Below are 27,593 nucleotides of genomic sequence, written 5' to 3' on the forward strand. Positions count from 1 at the left end.
CTGCTCAGTGCCCATGGGATGATGCCCAGGTGTACTCCCAGCAAACAGGCTCCCCCCTGAGGCAAGAGCCTGGTGCCAGTGGTTAGAGGCAGTGGAAGGCAAACAGAACTGCAGCTGGGCTGGGGCAAGTGCTGAACAAAGCCTTCTGGGGCATCGAGAGGACATTTCTCCTGACCTGGCATCCCGAACCAGGACGGCAGCAGAGCAGGGACCTGTGAGGCTGACCGAGTTTATTCCTCTTGGTGTCAGGTGAGAGAGGAAATGGCCTGGAGTTGTGCCAGGGGAGGCTTAGGTCAGACATCAGGGAAAATTGTTTGGTGCAGGAGTGCTCAGGAACTGGCACAGGCTGCCCAGAGAGGTGGTGGAGTCCCCATGCCTGGAGGGGTCCAAGAAACCTGTGGGCATGGCAGTGTGGGAAGTGGTTTGGTGGCCACGGTGGGGCTGGGTTGCTGCTTGGACTGGATGACCTTGGAGGCCTTTTCCAACCAAACCTATCCATGATTTTATAGCTTCTCAGCTAATCTCTGAACATAGATGAGGATCAGTGTCTACATTTCACCCAATCCCTTGACATTCCTGGGGTCTTGGTATCTACAGCACAGACTGAGCTGCCTCCAAGATGGTCTTGTTTCTCACAAGGAGTCTCCATGGGACACGCTTTAGTGGCCATGGTGAGGCTGAGCTGAAGGCTGGACTGGATGATCTCGGAGCTCTCTTCTAGCCCAAACAATTCTCTGGGTGTGGCTGCAGTGAAAGCCACAGAGCACAAACCCCCTGTGGCTGCTGGGCCCAGCACCCCTGCCACAGCACCAGCCTGTGCATCCCTTAGGACGTGTGCCAGTGGGGCTGTGCCAGGCTGGCACACAGCAGTGGCACTGCCTGCTTTGGAGCAGAGCAGAGAGCAGGCACAGAGCCTGTTTCTGGGTCTGACACCAGGGGGACAGTTCAGAATCAGGCACATCTGTGCTGCATTGGTGCCCATCCATAGTCCTCTGGCTCTGTGCAGTGAAGGCAGCAGAGTGGTGCTGTGGCTGCACACCCATGAGCAGGGGTTGATAGAGAGTCACAGAACCATTTAGGTCACTCAGTCAACCACTCACCCTACTCTCCCAAGGCTACCTCTGAGCCACATCTCCAAGCACCACATCTCCACAGCTGGTACACTGCTCCAGGCAGGGTGACTCCACTGCCTCCCTGGGCAGCCTCTTCCAGCGCCTGAGAACCCTCCATGGGAAGAAACTGTTCCAAACATCCAACCCAGTCCTTCTCTGGCACAGCTTCAGGCTGTTTCCTCTTCCCTGTCACCTGTTGCATGTGAGAAGAGCCCAACCCCCACTTCACTCTAACCTTTCAGGGACTTGTAGAGAGCAATGAGGTCTCTCTTCAGCCTGCTCTTCTGAAGGCTACCCAATCCCAGGTCCCTCGGCCAGTCCTCAGGAGATCTGTGCTCAAGGCCCTTCACCAGCTTGGTTGCCCTTCTCTGGACACACTCCAGCACCTCAATGTGCTCTTGGAGTGAGTGGCCCAAGCCCTGCCCAAGGACGGAGCGCAGGCTGCAGCCCCTTACTATGTAGCTTCTGCTCCCAAGGGTTATGGTTGCTCCTCTGCATCAGTTTGCCTCCTTTGGGCACACTTACACAACCTTAGCTCTCAGGGTGCTTGCTGGCCTTTGGTGACAGCACAAAGAGGCTTTCCAAGGCCATGCTCTGCTGCGAGGCTGCTCTAAGCTTCTGCATGGCTTGCTAAGGGCAGTGGTGATGGCCCTGGCACACAGACTGTGCCCACACCCCTTGGCAAAGAGCAGGCAGGGATGGACCTGGATGGCAGAGAGCCTTGTGGTGACTTCTTCACAGAGAGACTGGCATTGGAATGGGCTGCCTGGGGAGGTGGTGCAGTCCCCATCCCTGGAGGTGTTTAAAAGGAGGCTGCATGAGGCACTTGGTGCCAGGGGTTAGCTAATTAGAACAGTCAGACAGGTTTGGCTCGATGATCTCAGAGGTCTTTTCCAACTTGGTAAATTCTCTGCCCTCCTCCTCACTCATGATCAGGTTCTTGGCTGTGATCAACCTTCCACACTTCACCTGGAGAGCTCCATTTTTAGAGTGCAGACCTCCTGCTGTTGCAGCTTGGCCTGACCCATGCTCCTTCCCCTCTGCCCCCTTTCCTTCCTGGCATCCTCACACTGTTTGCCTTTCCACTTCTCCTCTGCACAAAGTCTCTCACTACTCCCCACCTTGTCCTCCCTCAGGACCTTCACTCTCAGTGACTTCTCTTGGCCTATTATCCATCTGGGATCACAGATCACAGGTCACAGGATGTTAGGGGTTGGAAGGGACCCAGAGAGCTCATCCAGTCCAACCCCCCTGCCAGAGCAGGACCACACAATCTAGCTCAGGGCACACAGCAACACATCCAGACAGGCCTGGAAAGGCTCCAGAGAAGGAGACTCCGCAACCTCTCTGGGCAGCCTGTGCCAGGGCTCTGGGACCCTTCCAGTCAAGAAGTTCCCCTTGTGTTGAGCTGGAACCTCCTGTGCTGCAGCTTCCATCCATTGCTGCTTGTGCTATCCCAGGGAGCAGTGAGCAGAGCCTGTCCCCCCCTCCTGACCCCCAGCCCTCAGAGATATATAGACATTGATTAGATCTCCTCTCAATATTCTCTTCTCCAGACTAAGCAGCCCCAGGTCCCTCAGCCTCTCCTCACCAGGCAGTGCCCTCCTGTCCCCTCATTATCCTCAGAGCCCTCTCTTGGACCCTCTCCAGCAGATCCCTGTCCCTCTTCAACTGGGGAGCCCCAAACTGAACACAGTATTCACGATGAGGTCTCAGCAGGGCAGAGTAGAGGGGCAGGAGAACCTCCCTTGATCTGCTGGACACACTCTGCTTAATGCCCCCCCAGGATCCCATTGGCCTCTTGGCCCCCAGGGCACATTGCTGTGCCATGGATGTTCTCCACCAGCACCCCCAGGTCCCTCTCCACAGGGCTGCTCTCCAGCAGTCACCTCCCAGCCTGGACTGGTGCAGTTTATTATCCCTGCCCAGGTGCAGGACTCTGCACTTGTCCTTGTTGAATCTCATCTGGCTCCTCTGTGCCCAGCTGTCTGCCCAGGACTCTCTGGGTGGCAGCACAGCCTGCAGCTGTCTCAGCCAAGCCTCCCAGGTTGGTACTGTCGCTGTTTGCCTCCCAGTTTGGCACTGTATAGCCTCTGCTGCACCTTTGTACCCCTTCTCCCTGCCAGTCAACCTGGTGTCCTCTCCTGCTTCCTTCAACTGATGCAAGATTTTGCCAATGCTCCAAGCCCTCCCCTAATGCCCAACTCATACATCCAAGCTTCTAACTGCAGTATTCTCCTGGCTTAAGAGGGCTCATTGATATTCCCAAGAGGTCCTCATTTGCATTTGACCCACTCTTACAAATTACTTCTTCTGCTTTTCCACCTCATTATTCTGGTCCACTGCTTCCCAAACTTTTCACCAGCAGTCCTGCTCTGCTGCCCAGAGATGTGCTGGAGGCCCCATCCCTGAAGACACTCAAGGTCAAACTTGATGGGGCCCTGGGCAACCTCATCTAGTTGGAGATGTCCTTGTTCACTGTGGGGCAGATGGACAAGGTGACCTTCAAGAGCCCCTTCCAGCCCAGTGTGTCCTGTGACTCCATGATTGACATCTGCACTGCCTTTGAATTCCTTCAAGATGAAGACCACCTCTGGAAGGCAAACCTTGGTGGCCTTGCAGCTTGGATGAAATCCATGGGATCCCTGCTCTGCAAGGTCTTGGAACTCCTACTTTCTAGAAACAAGCTCTCCAGGGCTGCCCCTAGTGTGCATCCAGCTGCACAAGGAGCTGAAACATGGCTGGAAACCCCTGCAGCTCCTTTCTAGTATTCCCCCCCAGGGCAAGAAGAGTGCTGAGTACCCCAGGCTGACTCAGACACAGAGCTGGGCTGCAGCCAGGGCACACACTGGGGATTGAGAGTTCAGAGGTGTTACTGGCTCTGCTCTTCAGTGTGGTACCTGAAAGCAGCTGTCCTGGGCTTAGTGGCAAGCCCCAGCCAATTCCACCAGTCACTGTGGCTTCACCTCTACAGGGACATCCTTGGAGGGGGAGAGAGCACTGCTGATGGCAACCATGGACTGCAAAGGGCCTGTCTTTGCTGCTGGGCAGGCACACTCCTCACCTCTCCTCATCCCCAGCTCCTTAAAGCTTTCACACTTCTCATTTCCTGCCTTAGAATCTTTAAGAGCATTTTAAGGTTTGTTTTTTTTGCCAGTGACTGCCCTCAAGCCCTTTTTTACTGCTCTCTTGGTTAGGCCTGAGGAAGAATCATGTGGCAGCCTGATAACTGTCACTGGTGAGAAAGGTCACACAATGAGCTGCCAGGTTGCTGGAAGTGAGACAAAATGTCCCATGGAGACTCCTTGTGAGAAACAAGACCATCTTGGAGGCAGCTCAGTCTGTACTGTAGATACCAAGACCCCAGGAATGACAAGGGATTGGGTGAAATGTAGACACTGATCCTCATCTGTGTTCAGATATTAGCTGAGAAGCTATAAAATCATGGATAGGTTTGGTTGGAAAAGGCCTCCAAGATCATCCAGTCCAAGCAGCAACCCAACCCCACTGTGGCCACCAAACCACTTCCCACACCACCATGCCCACAGGTTTCTTGCACCCCTCCAGGCATGGGGACTCCACCACCTCCCTGGGCAGCCTGTGCCAATCCCTGACCACTCTGGCAGCAACAAATTCTTCCTCCTCTCCAGCCTAACCCTCCCCTGGCACAACTCCAGGCCATTTCCCCTTCTATCACCTGAGAGTAGGCAGCAGAGCCCAAACCCCACCTGACTGCAGCCTCCTTTCAGGGAGCTGCAGAGAGCAATGAGCTCTGCCCTCAGTCTCCTCCAGGCTGAAGCCCCCCAACTCCCGCAGCTGCTGCTCCCCAGCCCTGTTCTCCAGACCCTCCCCCAGCTCTGCTGCCCATCTGCAAGCCCAGGGCACAAACCCAACACACAACTCAGTCTCTGGGCTGCATTTCTTCCCTCTCGCCACCTTAGATGGAACCCAAGGTCTGGGAGTCGGGAGCCATGCAGGAGGATGTTCATGTGCTTGCTCTCAGCAAAACAAGCAGCCTTTGGCTCCAGCACAAACACCTATTCAACCAGTTACAAGAATACTCTGAGAGAGCCCAAATTTAGCTGCTCCAGAATCTGGCATTCAAGGCCCTGCCAAGACGGCACCAAACGTCACTCTCCCCTCCCAGCACCATTGTCTTCAGCGTGCAGATGGGAGTCTGCTGCTCAGAGAAGTGCCAACAGAACTCGTGTCCAAAGAGCATATTTGACTACTGGTTAATCTATTTTTACTCAATAAATGTTTATTGACAAAATGATGGGCTTGTTACACATCAGGAGCTGCCACAACACGGCTGGGGCTGGGACTGAAGAAGGGGCAGAGCACACAAGGTCCCTTGTGCCATGATCAGGGACACCTCCCACTAGAGTAGGCTGCTCCAAGCTTCATCCAGCTTGCTCTTAAACACTCCCAGGGACAAGGTATCCACAGCTCCTCTGGGCCAACTCATCCCAGTGTCTCACTACCCTCATATGAGGAACTTCAAGAGCCAACTTTGAGGTTAGCTGTATCTGATCTAATTCAGGCTGTTGGGGGCAGCTGGGGGGTGCTGAATGAACAAGTTTGTGTGGGAACCAAGAAAGCATGTAAATGTTTGTGGTACCAGATGTGCTTTTGTTGTATCTTTCATTTGCAATAAGCAGTTCCTGACAGTCAAAAGTCTTTCCAAAGAACCTTGGCTTGTGAATTCTGCTCTAAATTTATCATCTAGCAACTGCTTTAGCACTTAGTTTGGGTGAAGCCTTGAGCAGCCAAGGCTAGTTGTCCATGACAGGGAGGTTGGAGTAGATGATCTCTAAGGTCCTTTCCAACCTAAGGCATTCCATGATTCAGCTCTGTGGACCCTCTGCATTACCAGCAGTGGAGAGGTGAACACTTGATCAGGTGAATGTTGCCTCCTTTCAGTTTGCCATGCAGTGAGCCAAGGTCCTACAACCCTGCACTGACACAGAACTTGGTGGTCCCTCTTGAAACTAGTTGTGGTAGTCTCAAATTGTGCCAGGGGAGGCACAGGCTGGATGTTAGGAGGAAGTTCTTCACAGAGAGTGATTGACATTGGAGTGGGCTGCCCAGGGAGGTGTTGAAGAAAAGCCTGACTGAGGCACTTAGTGCCATGGTCTGGTTGATTGGCTAGAGCTGGGAGCTAGGTTGGACTGGATGAGCTGGGAGCTCTCTTCCAACCTGGTTGATTCTGTGATTCTCTGTGATTTTCCAAGTCCCTTGGCTTTGCTCAGAGAGCAAACTACTGATCCAATAGCTCTGCTGAGTCTCGGTTCAAATGCTTCAGTTCTGATGTCCAATACAGGTCCTCCAAGGAGCTCTTCCACCCATGCCATCATTTTCTGCAAGGGGCCACACCAGGCCTCCTGCAGGACTGGATGGGTCAGAACACGACCGAGTTCCACAGGGTCTGTCACAGGATCATAGAACTGATGGAGTGGGAAGGGACCTTAAAGGTCATCAAGTCCAAGCCTTAGCTCAGCACTGCCAGCTCACCACTAAACCATGTCCCTGTGCACCACATCCCCACACCTTTCAGACTCCTCCACCACTCCCCCAGGCAGCCTGTTCTGGGGCTTGACAACCTTCTTGGGGAAAAAAAACCTTTTCCTGATATCCAACATTAATGTCCCCTGAGAAATGTCAGAACAAAGCTGAGTTGGCTTCAAGATCCTTCATGCACCAAAAACTGTTTCCCTAGCTGAGAGGAGACCTCACTGCTCTCTACAACTCCCTCGAAGGAGCCTTCAGTGAGCTGGGGTTGGGCTCTTCCTAGGATCAGGTGAAGGAAGGAGAGGAAATGGCCTCAAATTGTGCCAGGGGAGGGTCAGGTTGGAGATGAGGAAAACAATTCTTTGCTGCAAGAGTGGTCAGGGACCGGCACAGGCTGCCCATGGAGGTGGTGGAGTCCCCATCCCTGTAGGTGTTTGTCATGGAGGGCCTCTAGGACCAAAAATGGGCTTGTTTATGCCTTGCCCTGCCTGGACATGTTTTTCTGCCTACACCAGAGATAAACACATAAATGGATAAAAGGGGCACAACAGACCTGGTGCCATGGAGCCTGGCCTGCCTAGGGTCTGTGCTGTATAAGGTGGTTGTAAACAGGTTGTGTAAGCCCCCACACACCCAGCTTGTGCCTGCCTGGGGTAAGCCACACACTATCACACTATCACAGTGTCACAGTGTCACAGTGTCATCAGGGTTGGAAGAGACCTCACAGATCATCCAGTCCAACCCTTTAGCACAGAGCTCAAGGCCAGACCATGGCACCAAGTGCCACGTCCAGTCCTGCCTTGAACAGCTCCAGGGACGGCGACTCCACCACCTCCCCGGGCAGCCCATTCCAGTGTCCAATGACTCTCTCAGGGAAGAACTTTCTCCTCACCTCCAGCCTAAATCTCCCCTGGCACAGCCTGAGGCTGTGTCCTCTTGTTCTGGTGCTGGCCACCTGAGAGAAGAGAGCAACCTCCTCCTGGCCACAACCTCCCCTCAGGTAGTTGTAGACAGCAATGAGGTCTCCCCTGAGCCTCCTCTTCTCCAGGCTAACCAATCCCAGCTCCCTCAGCCTCTCCTCGTAGGGCTGTGCTCAAGGCCTCTCCCCAGCCTCGTTGCCCTTCTCTGGACACGCTCAAGCATCTCAATGTCCCTCCTAAACTGGGGGGCCCAGAACTGAACACAGCACTCAAGGTGTGGTCTAAGCAGTGCAGAGTCCAGGGGCAGAATGACCTCCCTGCTCCTGCTGGCCACACCATTCCTGATGCAGGCCAGGATGCCACTGGCCCTCTTGGCCACCTGGGCACACTGCTGGCTCATGTTCAGGTGGGTATCAATCAGCACCCCCAGATCCCTCTCTGTTTGGCTGCTCTCAGCCACTCCGACCCCAGCCTGTATCTCTGCATGGGGTTGTTGTGGCCAAAGTGCAGCACTCTGCACTTGGAGCTATTGAACCCCATCCCCTTGGACTCTGCCCATCTGTCCAGGCGGTCAAGGTCCTGCTGCAGAGCCCTTCTGCCCTCCAACCCAGCCACATCTGCCCCCAGCTTGCTGTCATCTGCACACTTGCTGATGACTGACTCCATGCCCTCATCCAGATCATCTATGAAGATGTTAAAGAGGATGGGACCCATGTGATCCCCACATTTGGGAAAGTCAAGGCAAGAGCTTCTGCCTATTATGGTAAGGTTTGGCTGACTGCCAACCTGATTGGTCATTCTAGTGGCCAAGGGGCCATTAATCTCAGCCCACAGTCAATAAATAGGGGTGCACAGGTAAACAACGTGCTCAGACCCCCACACTCGGACTCCCTGCATAGCTCAGATCCCATACATTGCTTGCCTGCCTGCATACTTAGTTGCAGAGCTCACTTAAGCCTGCCTATATATATATGTGGAGCCCATAGTCTCCCAGCCAGCTGTGCACATCTGCATGCCACTGTGTTATCAGGCCCATATCCTGCATTGCCTTTGCCTACAGAGCTCAGACTCCCAGCAGCCTCACACATCCTGCATGCCTGCTGCCTATTGTTGCCTGGTAAGCGCCGCTGACGCTGAGACAACCAGGAAGCAGACTCTGGATTGTCTGCACACGATCGGCCTGCTAGCTGCATGAGATCCATGCTGAGACAGTACAACATCCTACTCCTGCACCTGAGATCCTGCCTGCTAAGAATCCCTGGACAGAGCATCCAGAAGAAGTCAGCAGCACAAAGGCAGAGATTGCATCCTTGGCTAGGAGAACTAGGTCAGAGACCATCGTTTCCCCAGAAACCAGGAAGAGTTTCCTTTCTCCTGAAACCAGGAAGATTCCAGCCTCAAAGTCCACGGGCAGAGATCCCCTGAAGTTTGGACACTGTGACGTAGCCCCGGAGGGTGATTGATAATTGTGGTGGTTTGGCTGTAACCCGCCCCCCCACACTTTAGAAACTGCCCCAGCTAACTCAGACGGCCTCTGGGAATATAAATGAAGCTATTTATTTACAGCAGCAAATATACAAGCAGCTATTTACAATATATACAGTTATATACAGAAATATACAAAGGATAAACAATACAGAAGCACAACTCCCCTCCCAGAAACCTGAGTCCCCAGGAGGGGTTCACAACCACCCCAACACCTCCCCCTGCCCCTCTCAACCTTACCCCAGTTCCCAGAAAGAAAAGAGGTGCAGCCAAGAGGTTAAGAAGGAAGGTTAGTGGCATCGAGGTTAATGAGATGTTGCTCAGTGTGAAGACAAAAGCAGAGTGAGAGACAAAATGGAGAATGTTATCTAATGTTTACTTCTTGTTCCCATCCTTCTCAGCGGGGATGAGGGAAGGAGACACAACCATTGTCTTCCTTTTTCAGACAATTATCTAGTTCTTCTTACCAAGACATTCTAGCCTGCTTCAAACTAGCACAATAATTAATAAGAGTTGTAAGTAAATGCTTTAATGCCTCTGTAACATCTGTTGCCTCTGCCATAGAGCAGAACAGTGCATAGACCCCAAACGGTATTTGCCGCAGGGAAAACTCCTCTCTCTGTTTATAGTTTGAACTGTTTGCTACTTATTAATAAGTTGGACTGTAGATATTTGCCCTCGAATGTTCCCATGACCATGTAGAACCCATTTTACTATTAATACACAGTGGTTGGGGTTGGCAGAGTTCAATAAATATATAATGTATGTTTATTGAATAAATATCTATTTTCATATAACAGCATCTCACACCAATTAATTTCTCCCCTCCGCCAAAATCGGCGCAGGCAGCAGAATACTCCTCCGCAACAGTGTTGAAGAAACCTGTGGAGGCACCGTCCCTGGGGGTCTTCAAGAGAAGACTGGATGAGGCACTTAGTGCCATGGTCTGGTTGATTGGTTAGGGCTGGGTGCTAGGTTGGACTGGATGAGCTTGGAGGTCTCTTCCAACCTGGTTGATTCTATGATTCTATGTCACTGTGGGACGTGAGTTGATGGCCATGGTGGTACTGGGTTGAAGGTTGCACTGGATGATCACAGAGGACTTTGCCGACCCAAACAGTTCTGTGAGTCTAAGATTTTCCAAGGAAGAGAGAAAGTTTCCCAAGCATAAATAAGCTAACTGCAGGTAACTCATCCCTTGTGTTCTTAGAAATGCTTCTTCATAACGGGCTGTGATCTACCCTGCCCTGAACCTCGCTGTCATCTGGAGAAATGACCGGCACAGGCTGAGCATCCTGAGGCAGCAAACTGCATCATTCTCCAAGTGCCTTCTCCAGGGCCCAGCTAATTTAATGCTACGACAGAATAATGTTGTTAGTTGGCAACTATCTGCGTAAAAACATTACCCAAAACCTTGGGAAGTGGCTTTCAGACAGGCACTGAGTGCAGCTGCAGTTCAGTCTTTCTTCGTGACCCGTAAATTTCCTTCACTGGTGGAAAGTGAGAGTTTTCTTCTCCTCTGCTATCTGTTTGCATCTGTGCTGTACAAGAGCTGAAAAGCATGTCACCACTAATTACTGCAGTTAGGTCCACACTGCTTTCTGTAATTAGTTCCTAATGAACTTGTGTTCATTGACAAAAACTGCAGCCTCTGTGCAATGCCACTGGAGCCAAAGGGGCTTGAGAAATGCTCACCATCAAATCTTCTGCCAGTGTCCAGTGCAATGCTGACTCTGCTATGGGGATACCACTGTGATATAGGATCACAGGATGTTAGGGGTTGGAAGGGACCTCTGGAGACCACAGAATCCATGAATTAAGCAGGCTGGAAAAGACCTCCAAGCTCAGCCAGCCCAACCTAGCACCCAGCCCTGGACAAGCAACCAGACCATGGCACTAAGTGCCCCAGCCAGGCTTGGCTGCAACACCTCCAGCCACCTCCCTGGGCAGCCCATTCCAATGCCAATCACTCTCTCTGACAACAACTTCCTCCTCACATCCAGCCTCAACCTGCCCCGGCACAGCTTGAGACTGTGTCCCCTTGTTCTGTTGCTGGTTGCCTGAGAGCAGAGCCCAAGCCCAGCTGGCTACAGCCTCCCTTCAGGGAGCTGCAGACATCAATGAGCTCTGCCCTGAGCCTCCTCTTCTCCAGGCTACACCTCCCCAGCTCCCTCAGCCTCTCTCCTCACAGGGCTGTGCTCCAGGCCCCTCAACAACTTCATTGCACTTCTAAGGTCATTCAGTCCAACCATCAGCCCAACCCCACCACAGCCATCAAACCACATCCTAAAGTGCCACGGCCACAGGTTTCTTCAACACCTCCAGGGATGGGGACTCCACCACCTCCGGGAGCAGCCTGTGCCAGTCCCTGACCACTCTTGATGGACATTCCAACCCCCCTGCCAGAGCAGAATCTAGTGCAGGTCACGCAAGAACACATCCAGGGCTGGAAAGTCATCAGGGAAGGAGACTCCACAACCTCTCTGGGCAGCCTGTGCCAGTGACATACCCATAAGCAAAAAAAAACAAAGTTGGGTTTGGTCTTGTAGGAACTATCTTATTAGTTGCCCTGATTTTGTAGGAAAGCATTTTTGCCATCTCTTTGTTGACTCTCCATGCTGATGCTCATTCCTGGACACTTGTCACTATTAGTAGTTTTTCTACTACAGTAAATTGGGCCAAAGTTGTTGCAGGGAGCATGTATAAAATCCAGAGGAAATGTGGCTGCTGCTCACTACTGTGATTAACAACAGGGTAAGGTGAGCTTTGAGAGTCTTTTGAAGAGAAGGATAACAACGTCCCAAACTACTAGAACTACAGATTTCACTTTCCCAGGTTTTGTCTTCAAAGGACAGAGTCAGCTTAGAGAGACATTCTGTGGTCTGAGAAGAATGTTCAGAATAATTATGCCCAGTAATGTTCCACACCTTGCCTGAAACTATATAGACACATAACTGGCTCAGAGAATGCTTCTGGTTGGAAAAGCCCTTTCGGATCATCCAGCCCAACCATTCTTTAACTCTAAACCATGTCCCTCAGCATCACATCTCTGCCTCCTACACCCCCAGGGACAGGCATCCAACCACCTCCCTGGGCAGCCTGCTCCAGTCTTTGAGAGTCTTTTCAGGGCAGAAGTTTCTTCTAATGTGCAACCTAAACCTCTCCTGGTGCAACTTGAGGCCATTTCCTCTCGTCCTGTCACTTGTTACTGTACAGACACACATATTTTTAGAAGCATGAGCTATATACCACTGATGGCAATGCTCCATCCTCCCTTTTTAGATCTATTTTGCTTCACCTTCCCTCTCATCGGTGGAGGAAGCCCACCCCGGCCAACCCCACGGAGTAACACAGGCCCTCCGTCTTCCCTGTGTTCTGGAAAGCAGCAAGCGAGAGCAAACAGCGGCTGAAGGCAGGAGTCTCTCGGGGAACTGAGGACGGCGAGAAGGCAGGCAGGTGGCACATGTGACACCACTGGCAACCTGCGCGCTGGCCAGGTCTAACGACACGAGGCTACCGCAGGGCGCCCGTCTGTGGGGCGAACCCCAGGCTCTGGAGGGCAGAGGGAGCCCGGAGGAGCCCTCGGTGGGGCCGCAGCGAGCTGCCCCTCTCCCGCTGGGTCCCCACTTCCCTTCCCGGTGCGCAGCTGCCCCAGCCCCGCTTTGTGCCGAGGACGGGGGCCAGGAGCGGCGGGGAGGGTCTCCGCGGCCTCTTCCCAGCCCCAGAAGCGGGGGGCACCGTTTTTGCGAGCGCCCAGCACGGCGCGGCCGCGGCACAAGTCTCGTCATTATTCCGCCAGCGTCGGCGGCGGATCGCGGGGGGAAGGAGCCGCGCACCCCGCGGCGGGGCCCTGGCTGGCGGCTGCATCTGCGGCGGGGCGGCGACGATCGCGGCCGCCAGCCGCTGGCCGGTGTCCGGGGCGCAGCGGCAGCGCGGCGAGAGGGAGGAAGAGGAGCCGCGGCGGCGGCGGCGGTTTCCCCTTTCCCCAGCCCCGGCTCGGCGGGCGCATGCTCACTTGTGCCCGCAGCCTTGGACCATATTTGTCAGGACTCCTCGAGAGACGGAGAAAAGAGAAATTTGGGGGGGTAAGGAGCGGCGGGTTCCGATCTAATCCGCAAGCCGTTTAGGCAGCTGCAGTGGCAGAGGCCGGTGATGGGGTTTGATTTTGCCCCGAGGTGAGGATGAAAGTTCGGGAGAGCGCGGGAGATGAAGGCAGAGACGCACCTCCTCTGCCTCCCTTACGAAACGTAGCTGGGGAAGGGGAGGGGCGGGGGGGCTGCTCCCCCAGCACCTCCAGCAGCAAGGATGGAAGTTAATGCCGGGGAAAGTGGGCAAGTGACTCGCAAGTGGCTGGGGAGCAGCTGAGGCCCCGGGGATCGCATAGATCATAAGTGTGCGAGTGTGAAAGAGGAACAAAAGAAAGAGAGAGGTGCCTGCTATTTATTTTTCTCTTCCCAAACACACGCAGGGAGTACATGTCGGTGTGTGCTGCGCTAGCTGTCTGTACCTACGCGGGCAGGCACGCACGGCGGTGTGTGCGCGGAGATGGAGAGAGACGGGGGAGGGAGCTGCCGGAACGGGGGGCGGGGGGGCCTTTTATTTTTTTTTTTTGGGGGGGGGGAATGGGTTCCGAAGGGAGGGGGCAGGGAAAGGGGACGAGCGAGACATTTTGCAGACTTGCCCCACCAATGAGCGTGTCAGTTGGCTCCATTTAATGACACTTACGGGGCACCGCCGCGCCGCTGGGAACAATGTGATGCGGGTGCAGCGGCGGGGGGTGCCTGGCTGCGCGTGTGAGCGCCGGGCGGGGAGCGAGCCGAGCCCCCCCACTCCCCGGCTCTTTGTTCGCACCGGCTGAAGGACGGGGAGAAGTGCGGGCAGGCAGGAGGGCGATGCGCGGCCGAGAGGGGTGTGAACGAGCCCAGGGCTCTTCGGTCGGAAGCGGCGAGAGGTGGCGGCCGCCGGGATGTACCGGTTGAATGTGCCCGTGGGTCCCGGCGTGCCGAGGCCTTGGCAGCGCTCAGCGGAGTTTGTCTGCTCCGTCGCTCCCGCACTTTGTGCGATCGTGTGCGAGAGGTGTTTAAAACACCATCGTCTCCCCATTTCCGCCATTTTGGGGAAAGTTTGCGCACACAGGCACATACCGAGAGGAAAAAACCTCCCAGCCTCTTTTTTTCCTAAGAGGCGGAAAAAAAGGCAAAAAAAAAAAAAAAAACCGAAAAGTGTTGCCGGAGTGCTCAGTTCCTGTGTGCGGTGCGTGCGCCGCGCTCGCTGCGGCAGACATGTGAGGCGGCGGGGAACGGCCCCTGCCCGCCCCGGGCTGCCTGCGGCGCCCGCCGCCGCCTGTCACCGCCGCTGGCTCCGCGGACCGGCCTCGTGGGGCTGCCGGCGGCTGGCAGCGGGGTGCCGGCGGCGCCTGTGAGTGAGCGAGCGCGTTTGGGGGCGGTGGGTGGGGAGGCGGCGGGGCACAGGGCCGCGGCCGCGGCGGCTCGCTGAAGTTGCGCGCTCTCGCTGAAGTGCGCCCGGGGTGGGGGAGCGGCCCCCGCGCACACGCCCGGCGCTGCCTGCCGGGCTCGGCAGCCAGTGCATATCACAACAGGATATCGGCACACTTGTTCTCCTAACGGGTGCGAGCCGCTGCCTTCTCGGCAGGGGGGAGGGCCGGGTGATATTTTTTTGAGGCGGGGTGGGGGGAGGGAAGGGGGAAGGAAAGCGGCGGACGACGGGAAGGCGCTCCCGCCGAGCCGGGGCTGGGGGCAGAGGCCGCCTAGGCAGCTGCGCCCGGGCCTTGGCAGGGCACGGCGGCTGGGCCCGCTCCCGGGCGCCGTGGGTTGTTTTTTCTCCTCCCCCCTCCCCGTCGGAGCGGGCGCACACCAGAGCGTGAGAGAAAAAGTTGCGGCCGCGGGGCCGGGAGCCCTGCGGGGCGGTGGGGACAGCAGCCCCTCCCGCGGCAAGGGGCGGCCGCTCCGCCCAGCGATGCCCGGAGAGCGGCTGCCAGCGGCCGGGGAGCGAACCCCAGCGCTCCCTTAGGGAAAAAAAGAGCTCGACCCCCTCCTCCTCCTCCTCCTCCGCGCTGGGGGAGGGGAGGAGGGAGGAGAAGGTAAAAATTTTTTTTTCTTCTTTTTAGATTTTATTTTTTTCTTCCCACTCAGCAGCGAGGCTCCGCTTCCCGGATCCCGGCCTCCAGGGGTGAAGGTAGAGGGAGCGGGGGGGAGGGGGGTTCCTGGTGGGGGGTGGGAGATGGGAGGGCAGACGAAGGCAGAGGACCCGGTAAACAAGCGGAGTCCCTCTCGTTGTGCAACTTCCTCAGGAACGCTTAACACCCAGTTCCTCTCCCACCCCCGCCGCACCGCGCTCGCCCCCGCCGCCGCCCCCAGCCTGGGGCACGGGGACCCGCTGCCCCCCTGCTAATTAGCTGCCCGGGGCGGTGGCGGGGGGGGGACGGGACACGGTCAGAGGGAAAAAAGAGAAAAAAAGGCAAATTGAGGAGAGAAGCGGACCGAGCTCAGGACCGCTTTCCCTAGGAGCTCCCCTCGGAGGAGCCGGCCGGGCCGGGCGGGCGGGCGCTTTTGTCCGGGTGGTTCTGCCCGCGGCTGGGGCAGACGCGGACCCGAGCCCGGGTTTCCTGCAGAAAGTTTCAAGTGCAGCAAAAACACGCCGCAAAACTGGCCAAGGAGGGACCTCTGCTGGTAGGCCGCGGGCTGCCGGCGCCGGGGAGCAGCGGCCGCGCCCGCCGGGCCTCGCCGCCGCGTTCCGGCTGCAGCCCCGCTCCGCCGCGCCGCGCTGGGCCGGAGGGTGGGAGGGGAGGGCCGGGACAGGAGGGCCGGCGCTGGGGCGGCCGGGACCGGGCCCCGCCGGTTCGCAACCGCCGCGCCGCGGGCCCAAGGCCTGCGTGGGGAGCGACGGAGTCGTGCCCCGTGGCCGTGTCACTTGTCCCACTCGGGAGCGTGGGCTGAGCCTAGCGAGCAGCGCTTCAGGGCAGGGGGCCTGGGGGTGCAGCGGCAGCCGCGGGTGGGGAGCAGCTCGGCCTCCTCCGTGTGTTTTGTACTTGCTGGCGCGGTGTGTGTGAGGCTGACAGGAAAGGGGAGGCTGACTTCAGAGAGTCACAGTATGGTTTGGGTTGGAAGGGACCTTAAGGAGAGTCCCGCTAGCCCAGGCTGCTCAAAGCCTCATACAGTCTAGACTTAAAATGCTTCCAGGGCTGAGGCATCCACAGCTTCTCTGGGCAGCCCGTTCCAGTTATTTGTTGCACGTTGTTCTGTGTTATTGTTGACTTCTCTCACATAGTCGGGTGCTGTTTTACCTTTCTTTCTGCTGGATTCTGTTCGGCAGTGGGTGCTCAGCCAAGGGTGCTATAAGGCAGGTGGGGAGCGTGAGTAAAACTGGAGTTACAAAGACTTCAGTGTGCCTTGTTTAGGAGCTAGTCTGTGTTCAGGAGTGTAACTGTGCTCTCCACCAAGATATAGAAGCTGTTCAGGAAACCTGATGAAGTTGTGGTGTTCCAAGAAGTTGATCTGATTAACTTCTGTAGGAGAAGCTCCCTGAACCAGCAGCTGAAGGCAGTGAAGCACTGCTGAAGCCAAGTACTTCTGGTGGTACTCAGTGGTCCAGTTGGTCTTCTCATGAAGTACTGCTGTGATGAAGGTGGCTGAAGCATCATCTTGGGTGTCTGTGTCAGCTGGGTGATTGAAATGAGCTCTGGCTGTGTTGTGATGATCTGCTTCACCTTTGGTTTCATGAGCTTTACCAGTGTGTTGCTTATGGAAGTTCTAATCACTTAAAGGGATTATGTGAGGAGTCCTTTGCCTCCGACTTGTTCAGTTTTGTAGGGCACCACCTGTTCTCACTTGTTGTCAGTGGTAGTATTTACTGAGTTTTTCAGTACTGCTGGTGAGGGACTGTGAGTCATGAGCCCCATGCCCTAGCATGGTGCTTACTGAAGAGCACAGTAGCCTGTGTGTAGCTTACTAGTGCCCCAGTGGTAGAACTACTCACCTCAAAGGCAGGTAGAAGCTCTTTATGAGTTGGAGAGAAGGGCAAGTCTGGAAGTGTCCAGTATTTAGAAGCTAGAAAAGTGAATGAATGAAGAACATGAAGGCTGCTAAGAGCCAGCAGAGGATCTGAGTGAGGAAAAAAAAAGGAGTATCCAGATGTATATTGCATTATTTTGGGGTAAGAAGTCACAATTTGAACTAGGTCAGATGCTACCTGGTGTGATTTGGTGCGGCCCAGTTCTTCTCCAGGAGGTGGCTGCACAAGAGAAGGAAGGAGGCACAGATAAGCAAAGGCAGAGCTTTGCTGTAACTTTCTGTGCCTGCTTCTAAGAGTGAGAAATGAAGGCACAGGATTTCAGAGTTGTACTCAAGTCTCACAATCCAAGCAAGTTAACAGGACTGCAGACGCGAAAGCTCGCAGAGGGAGTGTTTTGCTGGTGTGAGTTACAGGTTCTTTATAAACAAGATGAAAGTTGTCAGTGTTAAGTTTCAGGAGGTGCTGGGATTGCTTTGATAGTGGTTAGCTGCTGTTACTACAGTGCTGCGTGGAAATCAGCAAATGAAGCGGTAGACGAAGGCTGTGTGGGACTGTGCTGCCCAGTTCCTAACAACGCTGAGGCAATCCTTGTGTGCACAGATCCTTGTGCTGAGGGAGACTGGACCCAGTGAGGACAGAGGGACGCTGCTGTGGTGCTGGAGCAGACTCAGGCTTCACGGCATTTTGTGGTGCAGCTGTGTCCAGATTCTGCCTGTGATGAAAAGGGTTTTAACCGAGGTACTGGATATCAGGAGCAAACACACCCCGGAGAACCTAGCAGGCAGAGGAGTTTCAACAGATAAAATAGAGGATATAATGCTGAAAGGACATCAGACTAAAGAAATAAATAATGCTAAAGGGACCTGCTTGCAGGTCAAGAGAAGTGGCTCTGCCCCTCTGCTCTGCTCCGGTGGTACCTCACCTGCAGTACTGCTCTAGCTCTAGAACCCCTGACACAGGAAGTATGTGAACCTGCCTGAGTGGGTCCAGAGGAAGGCCACAAAGATGATAGAGGGCTGGAGTCCCTCTGGAGGAAAGGCTCAGAGTTAGCCTGTCCATCCTGGAGAACAGAAGGCTCTGGGGAGACCTTAGAGCAGCTTTCCAGCATCCAAAAGGGACCTACAGGAAGGCTGGGGAGGGACTGTTCAGAAGAGCCTGTGGGGATAGGATGAGGGCAGTGGTTTGGAACTGGAGTAGGGCAGATTTAGGCTGGACATCAGGAGGAAGTTCTTCATAATGGGGATGGTGAAATACTAGAAAAGGTTGCCTGGAGAAGTGGTGGAAGCCCCATCCCTGGAGACATTCAGGGTCAAACTTGACAGGGCCCTCAGCCACATGGTCTAGTTGGAGATGTCCCTGCTGACTGCGTTGGGGGTTGGACAAGTTGACCTTTGTGGGTCCCTTCCAGTCTGACACGTTCTGTGATTTTGTGACCATCAATAGGAAACGTGCTCCGTTTCCTGTCACAAGTGTGAAGAATGGCACAGGCTTTGAAGCTCTGGTCCCTTGGTGAATACATATATAAGCTGTATAATCTTTAAAGGAACTTGCTGCAATAAACTTCACAAGCAGCAGGCAAAACAGTGACATTTACTCAAACAGCTCTTCAACACAGAAGGGAAACGTGGCAGAGCTAGTAAAGTGGTTTCTAAACAACCAAAAATGAGATGTTGAAGGAAATGTGTCATCTGCAGAATGAAACATTAAAGTAATAGAAGCATTAAGCAGGTAGAGCACAAAGCAGATACCAAAGTATGGTGGATAGCCTCAAAACATTTTACCATTTCCTGCCCCATTCCTGTTGTGATTGCTTTTCATTCAGTGAAGAACCAGGTACAGAAAGATGAAGGGAGAGACAGGTACAAGTGTGGGGCTCAACCAGCTGGAAGAGGAGATGGCAAGGAGAAGAGGGCTCACCCCAGCTTGGCTTTTGCTGTTGTTACAAGGCTGGCTTAATCCAAGGGCTGTCTGAAATAGAGGGAGCTGATGCTCTGAGAGGTGATTCTGCTTCCTGGGGTACCAACAGGTCAGCCTTGCTAGTGTTGATGTTCCTACACATTAATAAAGCTGGAACTGAGCATCAGCTTGTCTTGTGGTGTCCAGAAGTTAGTGTATTTGCAGCTCTGGTAGGCTGAGTTGTCTGCTTCTGATCCACCTTGTTTTCTTGGTTTATCATGTAGGGAAAATGGGTGCTACAGCAAGCAACCTCCTCCTTCCTTGGAGATGTCCAGAATAACCATCTACAGTACTAGGACAAAAAGCCTCACCTGTTGATTTTGTTTCTGAACCCTGGGAGCACGAGGGACCATGGCTTGGCTCCATAAGGATATCACCTCCCTTGGCACCTGTGTTTGTCCCTTTGTGTGGTGTAGATAGCTTAAAGTACCTCCATCCAAGGTGATGGCAAAAGTGGTTTCAGTGTGACTTTGTAGAAGTGTGGTTTGGCAAAGTGCACGCTGTGGCTTATTGCATAGAAAGGGAGATGATGGTGCCCCTCTACTCAGCCCTGGGGAGGCCACAGCTTGAGTGCTGGGTTGAGTTCTGGGCATCACAGGACAGGAAAGACACTGAGGAGTGTGTCTAGAGAAGAGCAGCGAGGCTGGCGAGGGCTTTGGAGGGCATGGCATAAGAGGAGCAGGTGAGGGAACAGGTTGTTTAGTCTGAAGAAGGCTGAGGGAAGAACTCATTGCTCTCTACAGCTCCCTGAAAGGCTGCAGTGAGGCTGGTGTTGGTCTCTTCTCCCAAGTAACCAGCAATAGGACAAGAGGTAAAGGGCTTAAGCTGTGCCAGGAGAGGTTTAATTTGGAGCTTAGAAAAAATCTCTTTGCTGCAGGAGTGTTCAGGGATTGGCACAGGCTGCCCAGGGTGGTGGTGGAGTCCCCATCCCTGGAGGTGTTCAAGAAGCTGTAGATGTGGGGCTTCAGGATACAGTTTAGTGGTCATGGCAGTTGGGTTATGGCTGGACTCCATGATCTTAAAGGTCTTCTCCAGCCTTAATGATTCTGCGATTCTGTGATCCAGTTAGCATTGATTTTGAATGATTTACACAGAGTGGAGGTGTAGAAGGCTAAGAGACACCCTGTTGTTGAGTCACGAGGTTCAGAGCAGACTCCCTTGCTTTCTGAGCCTCTGATGAAGCTTAGGTGTGGCTAGATCCCATCTTAGTCCCAGACTTGGTCAGTGGTCTTTGGACACCTGGATTTCATTAGTATGGATTCAGCATGCTGTCAGTCACTTCTCTTGCAGGTAAGGGGTCTCACTGCTGTGGGAAAAGGAGGATCTCTTAGCGTTATGTAAGGAATCTCAAGCCTTCAGAGGCTCAAGGGGAGGGTCACCTGCTGTGCTGGCCAGCAAAAAGCTTGAATGGCTCATCTGTTGATCTCTCGTTGGTGGAAGATCTCACTGCTCCGAGGAGCAACCTCGAGAAGCATTGCAGCTGAAGGGGAGATGACTGCTGTGCAGCGAAGCTGCCTAGCAGGGCGAGCTGCAGGGAGCCTGACGTTGGCTGTCATCCATGTGGGTGCCGTGGATGGACTGTGAGCAAAGTGCATACAGTTGGAGAGACTCAGGCACTGGTACCCACGGTGCTGGTCCTCCTAAAGGAGCCTTGGAGAGTCACACAAGGCTCACAGGATTGGTGTTGCAGGCTCTGCATCCAGGCTCGCTGGGTCACTGCTCCTTTGTGGGTTGCCTCTAGGAGTTCTTGGCTGTGGCTCAGGTCTTCACCTCCTTTATCTGTACCAAACTCCTGTGAGTTTGGATAAGGGAAGGTCATGGAACCATAGAATCGTTTTGATTGGAAGAGACTTCTAAGAGCCAGTCTGAGCAGGTCGAGTGCATCACAGTTGGAGCTCAGCCTTGGTGCCACTTGCTGAGACTTCCAGCTCCACGTGCCCAGTTTTGCCTCTGGGCGAGAGCTGTTGGTCGGGGAGAGGACAAGCCCAGGGCGGATCTGCTGTTGTGCTGATGACAGAAAGCCTCTACAGTAAATCAGACACGCAGAGGGGTGCATAAAAAGCAGAGGTAACTGTCACCGGCAGGCTCAGCCCATCTGGCAGCGCTGACTGGTGGCGGCGCTGCTGGAACCTGCTCCCTGCTGCCCAGTGTCCGGGCGCTGAGCTGGCCCCGCTGGCTGACGCCAGGCATTGCACTGGTGGCGTCTTAGGGGTTCGAGCCCTGGGTAGGTCTCAGGTAGCCATTTGCAAGCAAGAGCCCCCAGTACTCTCTGCTGCATCCAGCACGTAACCCTGTAATTACTTCCCAAACTATGTAAGTTTAATTGGCATATTCTCTCCCACTTCTTTACTTTACATCTTTAGAGAGTCTTTACCAGCTGAAATGATCTCATTTTTAGTGCTGCTCCTCTCATTAAGTATCTGCTCTGCGAGCTGCTCATTTATTGTTGAGCCAGTTGGTACAAGTGGAAGTTTTCCTGCCTAATCTTATTTTACATTCTTGCTTGTTTTAATGAATTTATTACATATGTCTAGTCCAAAATTAATGCTGGAATATTGACATGCAGCACACTCCTGTAGAAATGTTGCTGCTTAGGACTCTGAAGAGAGAGCTGGAATCTCTGTTGGATAGATCCAAGGGCTGGAGCATCTCTGCGTGAGCACAGGCTGAGGGAGCTGGGGGCATGCAGCTGGGAGAAGAGAAGGCTCCAGGGGCACCTTAGAGCTGCTGCCAGTACCTGAAGGGATCCTGCAGGAAGGCTGCAGAAGGACTTTCCCTGAGAGTGGCTAGAGCCAGGCCACGGGGGAATGGTTTGGAGCTGAGGAAGAAGTTGTTTGGTATGAGGGAGGTGAGACACTGGAACAGGCTGCCCAGGGAAGTTGTGGATGCCTCCTCCCTGAGGGTCTTGAAGGCCAGATTGGATGAGGCCTTGAGCAACCAAGTCCAGTTGAGAGGCCTCCCTGCCCATGGCAGCATTTGGAGTGGATAATCTCTGAAATCCTTTCCAAGCTAAGCCGTTCTAGGGTTCTGGTTTTGGAAGATGCATGTTCCAAGTTCTCACTGTTATGTCCTTTCCTTGCCATCAGCTGGCACTCAGTGGCAGGCCTGGGGCCAGGGCTGTGGTTAATGTGTCCTTTTACCTGGCATTTCTACCACATTTCATAGAATCACAGAATGGCTCAGGTTGGAAGGGGCCTCAGACATCATCTCCAGCCCCCTGCCGTGGGCAGGGACATCTCTCAGCCAGGCTTGGCTGCTTTTCTGGAAGCCAGATGATGGCAGATGAAGTCGTGCTGGAAGGAGCTGGGCTGGTTCACAGGGTGGCATCAGTGCTTTGAAACTGAAAGTGAAAATAAGCAGATGAGACATTTCTTCTCTGCTTTGTTCTGTGATTTGTGATGGTTTTGGCCTTTTTTGGTACCTCATTATTGTGCCAGTTTAATTGGTCTCTATCTCTCTCCTTTGCTGTCGTTAGGAGAGGAATACAGCTCCATCTTTCATCTCTTCCACCTCAGCAAGGCTGGAAACAGATACTTTGTTAAATGTAATTCCTTTTGGTAAATTAATTTCTGTCTTCATTGCCCTGTAACCTTTTCATCCTCCCCAAGAACACTTCTGCATGCTGCAAGAAGTGAGAATACAGACTGTGGCTTTGAGACTGAGCTGATTGTGAAAGGAAAACAGTAATGAACATACCTTATCAAACAACAGAATGTATCATTAGTGCTGATTGTTACCTGAGGAAGCTTTGGTAGGTGCAATCAATTAAAAGTTTAATGTTTTCTTCAGAGAACTCTGTCCTGAACTTTGCTCTCACAGAGGTTTGCTGTCTCTTTTCAATGTCTCAGTTTACATCCTGCCTCAGCATGCTGGGATGGAAGATCTCATACAGTTCATAGGATGGTTTGGGTTGGAAGGGACCTTCAAGGTCATCCAGTTCCAAGCCTCCTGCCATGAGCAGGGACACCTCCCACCAGCTTGCTTAAGGCCTCATCCAGCCTGGACCTGAACACCTCCAGGCAGGGGGCAGCCACAGCCTCCTTGGGCAACCTGTTCCATTTTCACTCTAAGGAATTTCTTCCTCATCTCCACTCTCAGTCTCCCCTCTCTCAGTTCCAAGCCATTGTCCCTCATCATGGCACTCCCAGACAAAACTGCTTCTCCAGTAGCCCTTTCAGGTACTGGAAGGCTGCTGTAAGGTCTCCCTGGAGCCTTCTCTTCTTCAGCCTGAACAGCCCCAACTCTTCCAGGCTGTCCCCAGAGGGGAGGTTCTCCAGCCCTCTGATCATCTTCCTGACCTCCTCTGGGCCCTCTGCAGCAGTTCCATGTCACTTTTGCCCCATTTCACAGCTGTCTGTGCTGCACAACCTGTCTGGCACTTCTGGGCCAGCAGCAGCTGGTGCAGTGGTTGCTGCTCCATGCTCCACAGGAGAGCAGCAGCTGGGAGGGAGTTTCCCCAAAGCCTCTCCTAGTCTCTTCCCATCTTCTGCCATGTCTTCTCCCAAATCCTTTGGAACATGCTTTGTGGAATAAATAAAGCACAGGGAGGTTGAGTGAAGTGTCCCCTAAATAGGGTGGTAATTGAAGGTTACTTGGAAACAGCAACTAACAGAGAAGACAGCTTTGTGTTTGCTTAGCCAGGCTGGTCACGGGGAGCTTGTCACACCAGGGTGCCTAAAGCAGCGTGCCGCCTTGTGTCCTGAAACTTGCATGAATTTCGGGGTAGAGCCAACTTCCCATTTGCTCCTTGGGCACCTTGGGTCTTGTGTTCTGGAGAGAAAGCTGTGGTGCTGTGCTTGGGTTTCATAGAATCAGCCAGGTTGGAAGAGAGCTCCAAGCTCATCCAGTCCAACCTAGCCCCCAGCCCTATCCAGTCAACCAGACCATGGCACTAAGTGCCTCATCCAGGCTTTTCTTGAAGACCCCCAGGGACGGTGCCTCCACCACCTCCCTGGGCAGCCCATTCCAATGCCAATCACTCTCTCTGTGAAGAACTTCTTCCTAACATCCAGCCTGAACCTGCCCTGGCACAACTTGAGACTGTGTCCCCTTGTTCTATTGCTGGTTGCCTGGGAGAAGAGGCCACCCCCCACCTGGCTACAATGCCCCTTCAGGTAGTTGTAGACAGTAATAAGATCACCCCTGAGCCTCCTCTTCTCCAGGCTAAACAGGCCCAGCTCCCTCAACCTCTCCTCATAGGATTTGTGCTCCAGGCCCCTCCCCAGCTTTGTTGCCCTTCTCTGGACATGTTCCAGCACCTCAACATCTCTCTTGAATTGAGGGGCCCAGAACTGGACACAGCACTCCAGGTGTGGCCTGAGCAGTGCTGAGTACAGGGGCAGAATAACCTCCGTTGTCCTACTGGCCACACTGCTCCTGATGCAGCCCAGGATGCCATTGGCTCTCTTGGTGGAAGCTGCCTGGAGTTGGTCTGCTGAGGTGTGGCAGGCTGACATCACAGAATCACAGTGGTAGGAGTTGGAAGGGACTTCTGAAGGTCATCGGCTTCAACCCCCCTGCCAAAGCAGGACCACCTAGAGCAGGTCACACAGGAGCAAGTGGGCTTTGAACGTCTCCAGGGATGGAGAGGTTGTCCAAGCTGTCTGGCAGGCACTGCCCTGAGCTGCTGTGCAGGCATTTGGCTGGGAGTGATTTTGAAAGCTCAGGTCTGTAGCTTTGGGGACCTTCTCAGCTGGCACCGAATTTGTTTGGGATTTATTGACACTTTTCAAAGTGAAAACCCCAGGCACTGGCAGGGTGGTTTCCAATACTTCCTCACAGAAGATGACTGAGCTTAGAGATGGAGAAGATGTTGAATCTTTTGGTGGTTCTCACTTCAGCCTTGTCGTGTGAAGTACTCGGAGTTCTCTCCAAAAGTCTTCTGCTCCTTGTGTGAAATGAAAGGAAATGCAGAAGCTTTCACCCTCAGCACTGGTTACTGTCTGAGGTCCAGCTCCTGGCACCTTGTTGATCCTGTGCAGTGGCTGTGGGACTTGTGGAGTAAGATGTGTCTCAGACTTGTAAAGGAGGAGGAAACTGAGAAGAAATACAGAGGAGTCCACATTGCAGGCCCCAGCCCAGAGCAGTGTCTGTCTGTAGTGGTCACATTGCAGTGGCTGGTACAGGTTTTCTGATTAAAAAAAAAAGTGAAGTTGATTAATTTTTCTTGCAGTATTGTTAACTAGCTAATAATTGTTGCCTTCAAACATTCATTGATGGCTTGAGTTTACTTCTGCTTGGTTTGCATCCTTTTCCCTTATCAGTGAGTGAGCAAATACCACTCAGGCTGTGTTGTGGAAGTTGGTAGGTATTTGCAGACTCTGGGAGGGGCAGCCAGGTTAGGAATCAGAGATCAGAAAGCAAAGTGAAGCACTGAGGAAACTCTGCCTACTTGAATTTCAAATATCAATACTCCTGGCAAAAGGTGGCAGCCTGCAGGAGGAGTATGAGGCTTAGAAAGGGTTGGTGGAAAAGTTCAGGTAGTGTAAATTGGAAAAGAGGAGAGCTTTTGGTTCACAAAGCAAAGGCAGCTCATTTTGCTGCACTTAGAATCAGGGGATTGGTTGGATTGGAAGAGACATCTAAGGTTATCCAGTCCAACCACCAACCCAGCCCCACCATGGCCACTAAACTGTGCCCCACAGTGCCATGGCCACAGGTTTCTAGAACACCTCCAGGGATGGGGACTCCACCACCTTCCTGGTCAGCCTGTGCCAGTCCTTGACCACTCTTGAAGCAAAGAGATTTTCCTAATCTCCCACCTAACCTTCCCCTGGCACAATTTCAGACCATTTCCTCTCACCTTGTCACCTGAGACTAGGGAGCAGAGCCCAGATCCACCTCACTGCAGCCTCCTTTCAGGGAGCTGCAGAGAGCAATGATCTCTGCCCTCAGCCTCCTCTTCTGTACACTGCATACCCCCAGCTCCCTCAGCTGCTGCTCCCCAGCCCTGTTCTCCAAACCCTTCCCCAGCTTAATTGCCCTTCTCTGGACACACTCCAGCCCCTCGTTGGCTTTCCTGTAGTGAGTGGCCTCAAAACTGGACCCAGCATTGGAGGTGCTGTCATCATTTCAGCTGCCAGGCATAGTGGAGAAGTTCTTCAGAGAGAAGATGAATGAGTCAGATCCCAAATTGAACAAATAGTAAAGTAGGTGCCAGGCCACAGCTTTAAAGATTGCTGGGTTTGTAAGAGGTGGAAGGGAAGGAGTTGGTGGAATGACAGCTGGCTGCTGCAGACATTTGCAGTTCAGTGCCATCCGTGCTGGCGTTGTGACAGTGACAAGTGGTGGGCCAAAGCCAAGGCCTGGTGTCAAGTGTTCTGTCCTCCTGTTGCTTCTGCTAATGGATTGGGAGGAGGCTCTTAGCACAGAAGAGGATGTCCAGATGCAGTGTTTCTGAAGATAAATAGTGTCTCCTCTCCTTTTGCTCTTCTGAGACAAAGGGATCCAGTTAAGCAGAGCCTTGCAAAGCAGAGGCTTTTCTCTGCCCGTGTCTGTGCTTCTCTGCCTCTAAAGGCATTTCACAGGTGAGGTTCAGAGTGTACTGAAGCAGGCAAGGAGAATAGAAGGCTCTGGGGAAACCTAATAGCAGCCTTACAGTGCCTGACGGGAGCTCCAAGAAGGTCCTGAGGAGGCCATGGAGATGGTCAAGGGGTTGGAGCAGCTCTGCTGTGAGGACAGGCTGAGGGAGCTGGGGGCATGCAGCCTGGAGAAGAGAAGGCCTCAGGCAGACCTTAGAGCTGCCTGCTGGTGCCCGAAGGGGCTACATGAAGGCTGCAGAGAGACTGTTTGCAAAGGCCTGCAGGGACAGGACCAGGGCAGTGGCTTCAAACTAGAGCAGAGCAGGTTTAGATTGGATGTTTGGAACAAATTTTTTGCCATGAAGGCAGTGGAACACTGCAACAGGTTGCCCAGGGAGGTGGTTGGGGCTCCACCCCTGGAAATATTCAAGATGAGGCTGGACAGGGCCTGGGCAACCTGATCTAGCTGAGGCTGTCCCTGCTGAATGCGGGGGGGTTGGCCTGGATGAGCTTTGGAGGTGCCTTCCAACCTAGAGCATTCTGTGATTCTATTTCAGATGAATTTTGAAGCTCATTTCAGGCCTGGGAGATGCATTCACATCAGCAAGTGTTCTGCTACTGCAGAAAAGCAGTGCTCCCAAGCCCTGCTAAGTGTATACACCCCAGGCTTGCTTGGTGGGCTTGAGCTATGTCACCTTACTTGCAGTTGGGAAGTTCATCTTCCCCCAGTACAGCCTGGTTACTGCTAGTGTGTACTGCTAGGACTCATTTGGGAGGGCTTCCAAAAGGTTCTCCTGGCTTTTGTTAGCTCAGTGTATGTGAGCAGCATTGTCACCAGCTGCCCACACTGCCACTGTGCTCAGGGAGCATTTGAAGACATGGCCACTGCTCATGGAATCATTGAGTCATTTTGGTTGGAGAAGAGCTCTGTGATCCTCCAGCCCAGCCATTCTCCAACTACCAACTGGTGCTAAATGCAGAATACCGACCATATCCTGGGTGCAGCCAGAGCAGGGAGAGCAGCAGGATGAGAGAGAGGATTCTGCTCCTCTGTTCTG

General features: G+C 53.6%; 1 protein-coding gene across 12 annotated transcripts in view; it reads left to right on the top strand.

Annotated features, from left to right (window-relative positions):
• Nucleotides 1-13,078: 13,078 nt before the first annotated feature.
• L3MBTL3 (L3MBTL histone methyl-lysine binding protein 3) overlaps nucleotides 13,079-27,593 on the top strand; it is a 98,470-nt gene continuing 83,955 nt past the window's right edge. For 4 of the 12 annotated variants that reach the window (XM_064170131.1, XM_064170140.1, XM_064170139.1 and 1 more), the window contains exon 1: nucleotides 15,045-15,128. The gene's annotated coding sequence lies outside the window, so the exon portion shown is untranslated. Of the gene's footprint in view, nucleotides 13,114-13,439; nucleotides 13,458-14,380; nucleotides 14,447-14,556; nucleotides 14,656-15,044; nucleotides 15,129-15,151; nucleotides 15,224-15,548; nucleotides 15,718-16,585; nucleotides 16,673-27,593 lie in introns of those variants that run through there. The other 8 variants (XM_064170134.1, XM_064170132.1, XM_064170136.1 and 5 more) reach the window with 8 other exon arrangements.

Source organism: Pogoniulus pusillus, chromosome 33 (assembly GCF_015220805.1).
Source record: "Pogoniulus pusillus isolate bPogPus1 chromosome 33, bPogPus1.pri, whole genome shotgun sequence".
NCBI classification, from domain to species: Eukaryota; Metazoa; Chordata; class Aves; order Piciformes; family Lybiidae; genus Pogoniulus; species Pogoniulus pusillus.